Below are 9,403 nucleotides of genomic sequence, written 5' to 3' on the forward strand. Positions count from 1 at the left end.
ATCTCAGCTCACTGCAATCTCTGCCTCATGGGTTCAAGCAATTCTCCTGTCTCAGCATCCGGAGTAGCTGGGATTACAGGCACCTGCCACCATGCCCAGCTATTTTTAGTATTTTTAGTAGAGACGAGGTTTCAGCATATTGGTCAGGCTGGTCTCAAACTCCTGACCACAGGTGATCTGCCCACCTTGTCCTCCCAAAGTGCTGGGATTACAGGCATGAGCTACCGTGCTCAGCCAATTTAATGTAATTCTTAAGGGCTCTGGGATTTTCAGAATGGCAAGTAAGCACTGGCTTTAACTTCAAGTCACCAGGTGTTTTAGCCACTAGCAAGAGTCAGCCTGTGCTTTGAAGCTTTGAAGCCAGGCATTAACTTCTCTCTAGCTATGAAAATCTTAGATAAGCCAGACGCAGTATTGGATCATGCCTAGAATTCTAGTACTTTGTTTTCTTGTTTGTTTGTTTGTTTGAGACGGAGTTTCCTTCTTGTTGCACAGGCTGGAGTGCAGTGGCACAATCTTGGCTCATTGCAACCTCCGCCTCCCGGGGTTCAAGCAATTCTCCTGCCTCAGCCTCCTGACTAGCTGGGATTTCAGGCACCTGCCACCACATCCAGCAAGTTTTTGTATTTTAGTAGAAATGGGGTTTCACCATGTTGGCCAGGTCGGTCTTGAACTCCTGATCTCAAGCAATCCACCAGCCTGGGCCTCCCAAAGTGCTGGAATTACAGGCATGAGCCACGGGTGCCAGCCAACCCTTCTGGTCTTAAAGCTTTAAACTTACATTTACTTTATCTGAGTTCCTTTTTCAGTAAATGACCTGCAGGCCTCACAGAAAGTATAAAAGAACTGAGAAACTCACTAGATCATGGCGTCTAGACCATGAATTGCCAGCCCCCTCATTCATCATGATTGCTTCCTTACCCCTCCCGAGTTCCTGTTTTCCTAAACACGGGTACATTTGTTCCCTGCTATTTAAGACCCTAACTTTAGTTGATCGGAGAGATAGATTTGAGACTGATCTGCCATCTCAGACACAGCACCCGATTAAAGCCTTCTTCCTTGCCAATAATCGTCTTCGTGATTGGCTTTCTGTGCAGCAAGCAGCAGGGCCTAGCCTGAACCCCTGGTGTTTTGGCAATAAGAACAGTGCTCAGTATTTGTTAAGCTCTCCATAACTGTTAACTGTTATAATATCTCAGCAGCATCTCCAACAGAGAGAGCACAGGGGTGAAAGCGAAGGTGAAATTACAGAAAATAATGTCATGGCACATCCAAGTTTGTTATTGACATTTGGTAACTGCTAGAATGTCCCAAGTGGACACTGTAGATTCTTCTTATTGACACCTTATAGAGTGAGGGTGGGGGGGGAACAAAACTTCCCCATCTCAGTAAACAGCACAACTACTCACACTCACACGTTTAGTCCAGAAACCTGGGCGTTATCCTTGGTTTCTTCCTGTCCCTCGCCACCGTCTTCCTCCTACCCATCCCATTCCTCATCAAACCCTGTTTCTTTGGTGTTTTGGTGGGGGGGGTTGTTTGTTTGTTTTTTGTTTTTTGAGACAGAGTCTTGCTCTGTCGCCAGGCTGGAGTACAGTGTTTCAATCTCGGCTCGCTGCAACCTCTGCCTCCCAGGCTCAAGCGATTCTCCTGCCTCAGCCTCCTGAGTAGCTGGGACTACAGGCACCCACCACCACACCCAGCTAATTTTTTGTATTTTTAGTAGAGACGGGGGTTTCACTATGTTGGCCAGGATGGTCTCAATCTCTTGAACTCGTGATCCGCCTGCCTCAGCCTCCCAAAGTGCTGGGATTTCAGGCATGAGCCACCCAGCCCAGCCTAAATCCTATTGATTCTAACTCCAAAATACATCCCAAATCTATCTTTCTTTCCCTACTTCCACAGCCACCTTCCAGTTAAAAGTGAACATTGTGTCACAGTTGAATGTCTGCAATAGCTTCCTAACTGATTTTGCTGCCTCTCCCCCACTTCCCCTCTAATCTGCCTCACATCTTCTTCTAGACAAACAGTCCTTTAAAAATGTAACTCGGCCAGGCGCAGCGGCTCATGCCTGTAATCCCAGCACTTTGAGAGCCTGAGGTGGGCAGATCACTTGAGATCAGCAGTTTGAGACCAGCCTGGCAACATGGCAAAACCCCTCTCTTCTGAAAATACAAAAAAGCCGGGCATGGTGGCTCATGCCTGTAGTCCCAGACACTCAGGAGGCGGAGGCAGAAGAATCACTTGAACCAAGGAGGTGGAGGTTGCAGTGAACCAAGATTGCACCATTGCACTCCAGCCTGAGTGACAAGGGCAAAACTCCATCTCAAAAATAAAAATAAATGTAAATCACTGTGGTTGGCACCTGTAGTCCCATCTAGTCTAGAGGCTGAGGGAAGATCACTTGAGCCCAGGAGTTCAAGGCCAGACTGGGCAACATAGTGGGACCCCCATCTCTAAAACAAAAATAAATATGTAAAAATTAGCCAGTGTGATGGTACCCACCTGCAGTCCCACCTACTCAGGAAGTTGGAGGCTGTAATGAGGTTTGATTGTGTCACTGCATCTCACACTCCAGCCTGGGTGTGACAGTGCAAGACCTTGTCTCTTAAAAAAACAAAACAAAACAAAACAAAAACGGTCGGGCACAGTGGCTCACGCCTATAATCATAGCACTTTGGGAAGCCAAGAGAGGAGGATCACGAGGTTGGGAGTTCAAGACCAGCCTGACCAACATGGAGAAACCCCATCTTTACTAAAAATACAAAATTAGCTAGGTGTGGTGGTGCATGCCTGTAGTCCCAGCTACTCAGGAGGCTGAGGCAGGAGAATCGCTTGAACCTGGGAGGTGGAGGTTGCAATGAGCCTAGATGTCACCACTGCACTCCAGCCTGGGCTACAGAGTGAGACTTCGTCTCAAAAAAAAAAAAGAGGCTGGGTGCAGTGGCTTACGCCTATAAGCATTTTCGAAGGCTGAGGTGGGAGGATCGTTTGAGCTCAGAAGTTTGAGAGCAACGTGGGCAATGTGGTGAAACCCTGTCTCTACAAAAAATATAAAAATTAGGCTCGGAGTGGTGGCACACACCTCTAATCCCAGCTACTGGGCAGGCTGAGGCAGGAGAATCGCTTGAACCTGGGAGGTAGAGGTTGCAGAGCTGAGATTGTGCCACTGCACTCCAGCCCGTGTGACAGAGCGAGTGTCACTGTATTTCCGCCTCCTCCTGGACTTGTATTTTGGCCCTCTAGACATTTCCCTCCCTGTTCATCAGCATGATCTTTTTACAACATAAATATGCTTCTATGTTAATCGATTTTGTTCTTTTGTACATTTTCCTATTTTTCTGGGCTCTGTGTTCTCGGATCTCAAACAAACAAAAAAAATTAGCCCGGTGTGGTAGCAAGTGCCTATAGTCCCAGCTACTTGGGAGACTGAGGTGGGAGGATCTCTTGAGCCCGGGAGGCAGAGGTTGCAGTGAGCTGAGATCCTGCCACTGCACTCCAGCCTGGGCAACAGAGCAAGACCCTGTCCCAGGAAAAAAAAAAAAAAAAAAGTTACTTTGTTGTGGACCAGCATGGATGGCATTCTAGCAGTTACCGAATGTCAATAATGAACTTAAATGTACAATGACATTATTTTCTGTAATTCATCTTAGTGTTCATCCCTGATGCTCTATTCTGTAGAGGCAGCTGGAAACAATTTTTTTTTTTTTGAGAGAGTCTCACTCTGCTGCCCAGGCTGGAGTGCAGTGACGTGATCTCAACTCACTGTAACCTCTGCCTCTGGGGTTCAAGCAGTTCTCCTGCCTCAGCCTCCCAAGTAGCTGGAATTACAGGTGCACACCACCACGCCCGGCTAATTTTTGTATTATTAGTAGAGATGGGGTTTCAGCATGTTGGCCAGGATGGTCTCAAACTCCTAACCTCAAGTGATCCACCCGCCTCGGCCTCCCAAAGTGCTGGGATTACAGACGTGACCATCACACCTGGCCTGGAAACAAATTTAACTTCAGTCCTCCTGAGACCGGGCCACTATTCCTGGATATGCAACAGGGCCACACTTGCTTAGAGGAGGGAGGTCACAGGGAGGGATGGTCGTACGGCATCTAGCCCTCAAGCAACAATGACAAGACATCCATCATCCTGTGTCAATGGCCCCTCCAGCTCTGCAGCTTACACTGCGTCTGCTCTGAACTTGGGGAATAGGAGAATATTTTGCAAGCTGCTTATGGTCCTGCCCACCTGGCAAGCCAATGAGCCATTCCTCTCTGGGGACCCTGCCAACCAAGAAGCAGGTGGCAGACCTTCCTTCCATTCCTGGCCAAGATACTGTCTCTGCTGAGGCATTCCCTTCCCCTAAGGGCTTCGGCTTTTGAATCACATAAACCAGCTTTTCCACTCTTAGGTCTAGCCATATGCATCCCCTAGGGCAATGAGTCCAGAGCCCGGATCACAGGAAAATAGGAAAATGTATGAAAGAACAAAATAGATTAACATAGAAGCATATTTTATGTTGTTAAAAGATCATGCTGGCCGGGCGTGGTGGCTCATGCCTGTAATCCCAGCACTTTGGGAGGCCAAGGCAGGCGGATGACCCGAGATCAGGAGTTTGGGACCACCCTGACCAACATGGCGAAACCCCGTCTCTACTAAAAATGTAAAAACTTAGCCAGGCGTGATGGCGCATGCCTGTAATCCAAGCTACTCGGGAGGCTGAGGCAGGAGAATCACTTGAACCCAGGAGGAGGAGGTTGCGGTGAGTCGAGATGACACCGTTGCACTCCAGCCTGGGCAAAAAGAGCAAGACTCTGCCTAAAAAAAAATTAGCTGGGCGTGGTGGCACACACTGGTGGTCCCAGCTACTCGGGAGGCTGGGGCAAGAGAATGCTTGAACCCAGGAGGCAGAGATTGCGCTGCTACACTCCAGCCTGGCGACAGAGTGAGAGTCTGCCTAAAAAAAAAAAAAAAAAATCAACAGAACTAGGTAAAGGATTAGATTAGGGAAACAGGAGAGGAGAGAGAAGGAAAGAGGAAGCATCAAGAACTACTCCTAGCCACGTGTGGTCATGCATGTCTGTATTCCCAGCTACTTAGGAGCCTGAGGTGGGAGGATTGCTTGAGCCCAGGAGTTGGAGGCTGCAGTGAGCTACAATCATGCCACTATACTCCAGCCTGTGGACTCAAGCAAGATCCCATCTCTTAAAAAAAAAAAAAAAAAAGACTCCTAAGATTCTGCCTTGGAAGATGGGATGGCTTTGCCATTGCACATGGTGTTCCCACTTCTGGAACACCCTCTTCCCCCTAACCCTTCACCTGGCCGACTCCTACTCATGCTTCAGGCCTCCATCCAATAATCACTGCCACAGAGTCGCCTCCCTGACCCCAGCGCCAGGCCAGATTCCTGGGTTTAAGTTCTTCTTCTCTTCTGCGTATTTACGCAGTGTGTGATCACACACCCACTAGCATCTGTCAGGTCTGCAAACTGACCTTGGATCCCTCTGGCACCCCCAGTGTCTGGCACCTAGAAGGTGCTCCATAAATACAGGCTCTAGGTCGGACAGGGTGGCTCATGCCTGTAATCCCAGTACTTTGGGAGACTGTGGCTAAAGGACTGCTTGAGCCCAGGAGTTTGAGACCAGCCTGGGCAACAAAGCAAGACTCTGTCTCTAGAAAACAATTTTTACATTAGCCAAACATAGGCCGGGTGCCGTGACTCACACCTGTAATCCCAGTACTTTGGGAGGCTGAGGCGGATGGATCACCTGAGGTCAGGGGTTTGAGACCAGCCTGGCAAACATGGTGAAACTCCATCTCTACTGAAAATACAAAAATTAGCCGAGCATGGCGGCAGGTGCCTGTAATCTCAGCTACTTGGGAGGCTGAGGCAGGAGAATCACTTGAACCTGGGAGGTGGAGGTTGCAGTGAGCTGAGACTGCAACATTATACTCCAGCCTGGGCAACAGAGCAAGACTCCGTTTCAAAAAAAAAGAATCTGTATGTGTGATGAGACTGTTCCTGGGAGACACTGGGACTCCCACAGAGTCAGGAGGCAGAAAAAAAATAGGTGACAACTGGCCGGGCACGGTGGCTCATGCTTATATAATCTCAGCACTTTGGGAGGCCAAGGTAGGCAGATCACCTGAGGTGAGGAGTTCGAGACCAGCCTGGCCAACATGGTGAAACCCCATCTCTACTAAAAATGCAAAAATTAGCCGGGCATGGTGGTGGGCACCTGTAATCCCAGCTACTCAGAAGGCTGAGGCAGGAGAATCATTTGAATCCGGGAGGTGGAGGTTGCAGTGAGCCGAGATGACGCTACTGCACTCCAGCCTGGGCAACAGAGCAAGACATCATCTCTTTAGTTTAAAAAAAAAAAAAAAAAGATAGTTGACAACTTTACTGTCAACAGGACCTGTTGGAGCTTAGGGAGCAGAGGGAGGAGTGACTGGAGGCAGGAGAATCTGTGGGGATGGTGAGAAGGCTTGGTGGGGAGGAGGTGCAGGCGGGGCGGGGAGGTGGCAGAGAGAGCTCGTGGAGGTGTTCAGGACACCAGACCCCTGGCCTGATCCTGTACCGTCCCCACCTTCTCTGGATGGCTGGGGCCTCCCTAACCTGCTCCAAAGAAAATAAATACTCAGACAAAATCCTTTGTTGTGAGGTTGATTAATTTGGTGTTTTGTTCACGGCTGCATCTAGGAAGGTGTTTGGCACGGAGAAGCTCTGATGGACCTGGGCTTGGTGAAGCGAGGCAGGAAGGAGCCAGCGTTCTCAAAGTGTTGGGCAAGTTGCAGGGGAGGCGCCCCGGCAACAGACCCGCAGGGATTACCTTTCCCACGTGGGAAAGGCTGCTATGCGGATTAAACAAGATAATGTATATGAAAATCCTAGCTGCTTCATACATAACCCAGGTTCAAAATCCGGGAGGAGGGAAGCTGACGTGGGGGTTGAGATGGGAGGAGGTTGTGATCGGAGTCACAGAGGGGCCCCCTGGGGACAGCCCCAAGGGAAAGCTCCAGGGGTCTTCCAGGAAGCCCCGACTGGTGCCAGCAGAGCTGACACTCCTGCCCCACCCGGCCGGCCAGCAGGAATTTGCCCCGTGACCTCCCCTAGCAAGCTGCTGTCACCATGGCGACCAGCCATGAAACAAGCAGCCCGATTGTCCCTGCTCAGCGGGGCAGGTGAAACCCTGGCCACGTGACCGATACTGGGCCAGGTGCGGTTACGGGACTCCCGCCACCTCCCCTCCTTAACCCATTCAGCGCCACTGCCACCTAGCCGCAGGCTGCACCCCTTTGGCCCTGGGTCCCCACAGCCTGAAGGGTGGTGACAAAATACATGGAGCACTGTGTTAGGAGTCAGTGAATGAAAAAATCCGGGCCATGCACCGGCTGAATGACGTGGAGCTGGGTTACTTCACCATCCTAGCCTCTCTTTCCTCATCAGGAAAATAAGGACGGCACCCTCCCACTTCACAAGAAGGCTGGGAACACAGACTGGGCAGTGTAGACTCTACCTCCAAAGAGTGATCGTCTATTTCACCTCCCACCTTCAACTCTGCATGTTGGGGGCTCTGGGAGGCCTCCCCTCTGGCCTCCCCCAGAGGGAGTGCCCTCCCCCAGTTTGGAGGTCTAGGCAGTCCCCAGGATGACGCCACCCCTAGATCCCTTGCCAGGTAGCAACGACCCCTCCCCTGTCCCCACCACTTTCTCTGGAATGTTCAAGTGGAAACCTCAGACCAACTGGTTTTTCTGCTTACCTTCACCAGCCACCTGATCAGGGCTGGGGCCCGGGACTCAGTAAATGTCTCAAGGCTTCTTCTGCCCCAGACGTGGGGCTCGAGGGCCAGGCTCAGATTATCTGGTGGAGGGCGGGGTGTGTGGCAGGGAGCAGTTTGAAAGCACCTTCTGAGGCCTGCCATGGTGGCTCATGCCTGTAATACCAGCACTTTGGGAGGTCAAAGCGGGAGGATCACCTGAGGTCAGGAGTTCAAGACTAGCCTGGCCATGAAACCTTGTATCTACTAAAAATACAAAAATTAGCCAGGCATGCTGGTGCACACATGTAATCCCAGCTACTTAGGAGGCTGAGGCAGGAGGATCGCTTGAACCCGGGAGATGGAGTGAGCTGAGACCGTGCCACTGGACTCCAGCCTGGGCAACAGAGAGAGACTCTGTCTCCAAAAAAAAAAAAAAATACTATTCTTCTAAATCTTCAACCCCCATGCCTTTTATCCACCAACTCTAGAAAAACACTCTCTAAGGACCCCTCCCAGGCCTGGGACCAGCACCCATCAGGGGCTCAGATGTCCTCATCACTCCCCTAATAACTGTGCGGGGAACCAAATTGATCATACCACCTGGTGTGCTTAGAGTCCCCTGTGACCTCAGCCCTCCTCAGATTAGAACAAAACACCTAGAGTCCCACTAGGCAGGAGATGGAGCTTTACAGAGTTAGAAAGCATCCTCAGCCCAGCCAACATGGTGAAACCCCATATCTACCAAAAACAGAAAAAAATTAGCTGGGCGTGGTGGTGGGTGTCTGTACTCCCAGCTACTTGGGAGGCTGAGGCATGAGAATTGCTTGAACCTGGGAGGCAGAGGTTGCAGTGAGCCGGATTCCAGCCTGGACAACAGAGCCAGACTCTGTCTCAAAAATAATAATAATAATAAATTAAAAAAAAAAAGTTAGGCCGGGCACGGTGGCTCACACCTGTGATCCCAGCACTTTGGGAGGCCGAGGTGGGCAGATCACGAGGTCAAGAAATCGAGACCATCCTGGCTAACATGATGAAACATCATCTCTACTAAAAATACAAAAATTAGCTGGGCGTGGTGGTGCGCGCCTGTAGTCCCAGCTACTCAGGAGGCTGAGGCGGGAGAATCGCTTGAACCTGGGAGGTAGAGGCTGCTGTGCATGGAAATCATGCCACTGCACTCCAGCCTGGCGACAGAGCAAAACTGCGTCAAAAAAAAAAAAAACATTAGGACTCATCCTGTAGATCCCTAAGGAGGTGGGGGAGGGGCCAGTGTCAGACTGGGTGTCATCTCCGGGAGGGCCCCCAGCCACCCGCAGAACTTTCACCTAAGCATTTACCAGCACCCTGAAGCTCTCAATGACTGTCACCACTTTGCACCAGGCGAACAAGAAGTAGCTCCCGTTGTGGACACACACCGGGAGGGCCGCCTCCGTAACACCACACAGTAGCCTCTGAGAAATGCTTTGAGAACAGAGGGTGGAAGAGATTAGTTTTAACTCAAGAAATCTGGGAAGGCTTGAGGAGGAGCCAGCAGTTATACGGGGCCTTAAAAGACCAGTGGTGAACGGCCGGGCGCGGTGGCTCAAGCCTGTAATCCCAGCTCTGTGGGAGGCCGAGGCGGGTGGATCACGAGGTCAAGAGATCGAGAC

This window comes from Sapajus apella, unplaced genomic scaffold (assembly GCF_009761245.1).
Source record: "Sapajus apella isolate SASKATOON/1434 unplaced genomic scaffold, GSC_monkey_1.0 scaffold88, whole genome shotgun sequence".
In the NCBI taxonomy this organism is placed as follows: domain Eukaryota; kingdom Metazoa; phylum Chordata; class Mammalia; order Primates; family Cebidae; genus Sapajus; species Sapajus apella.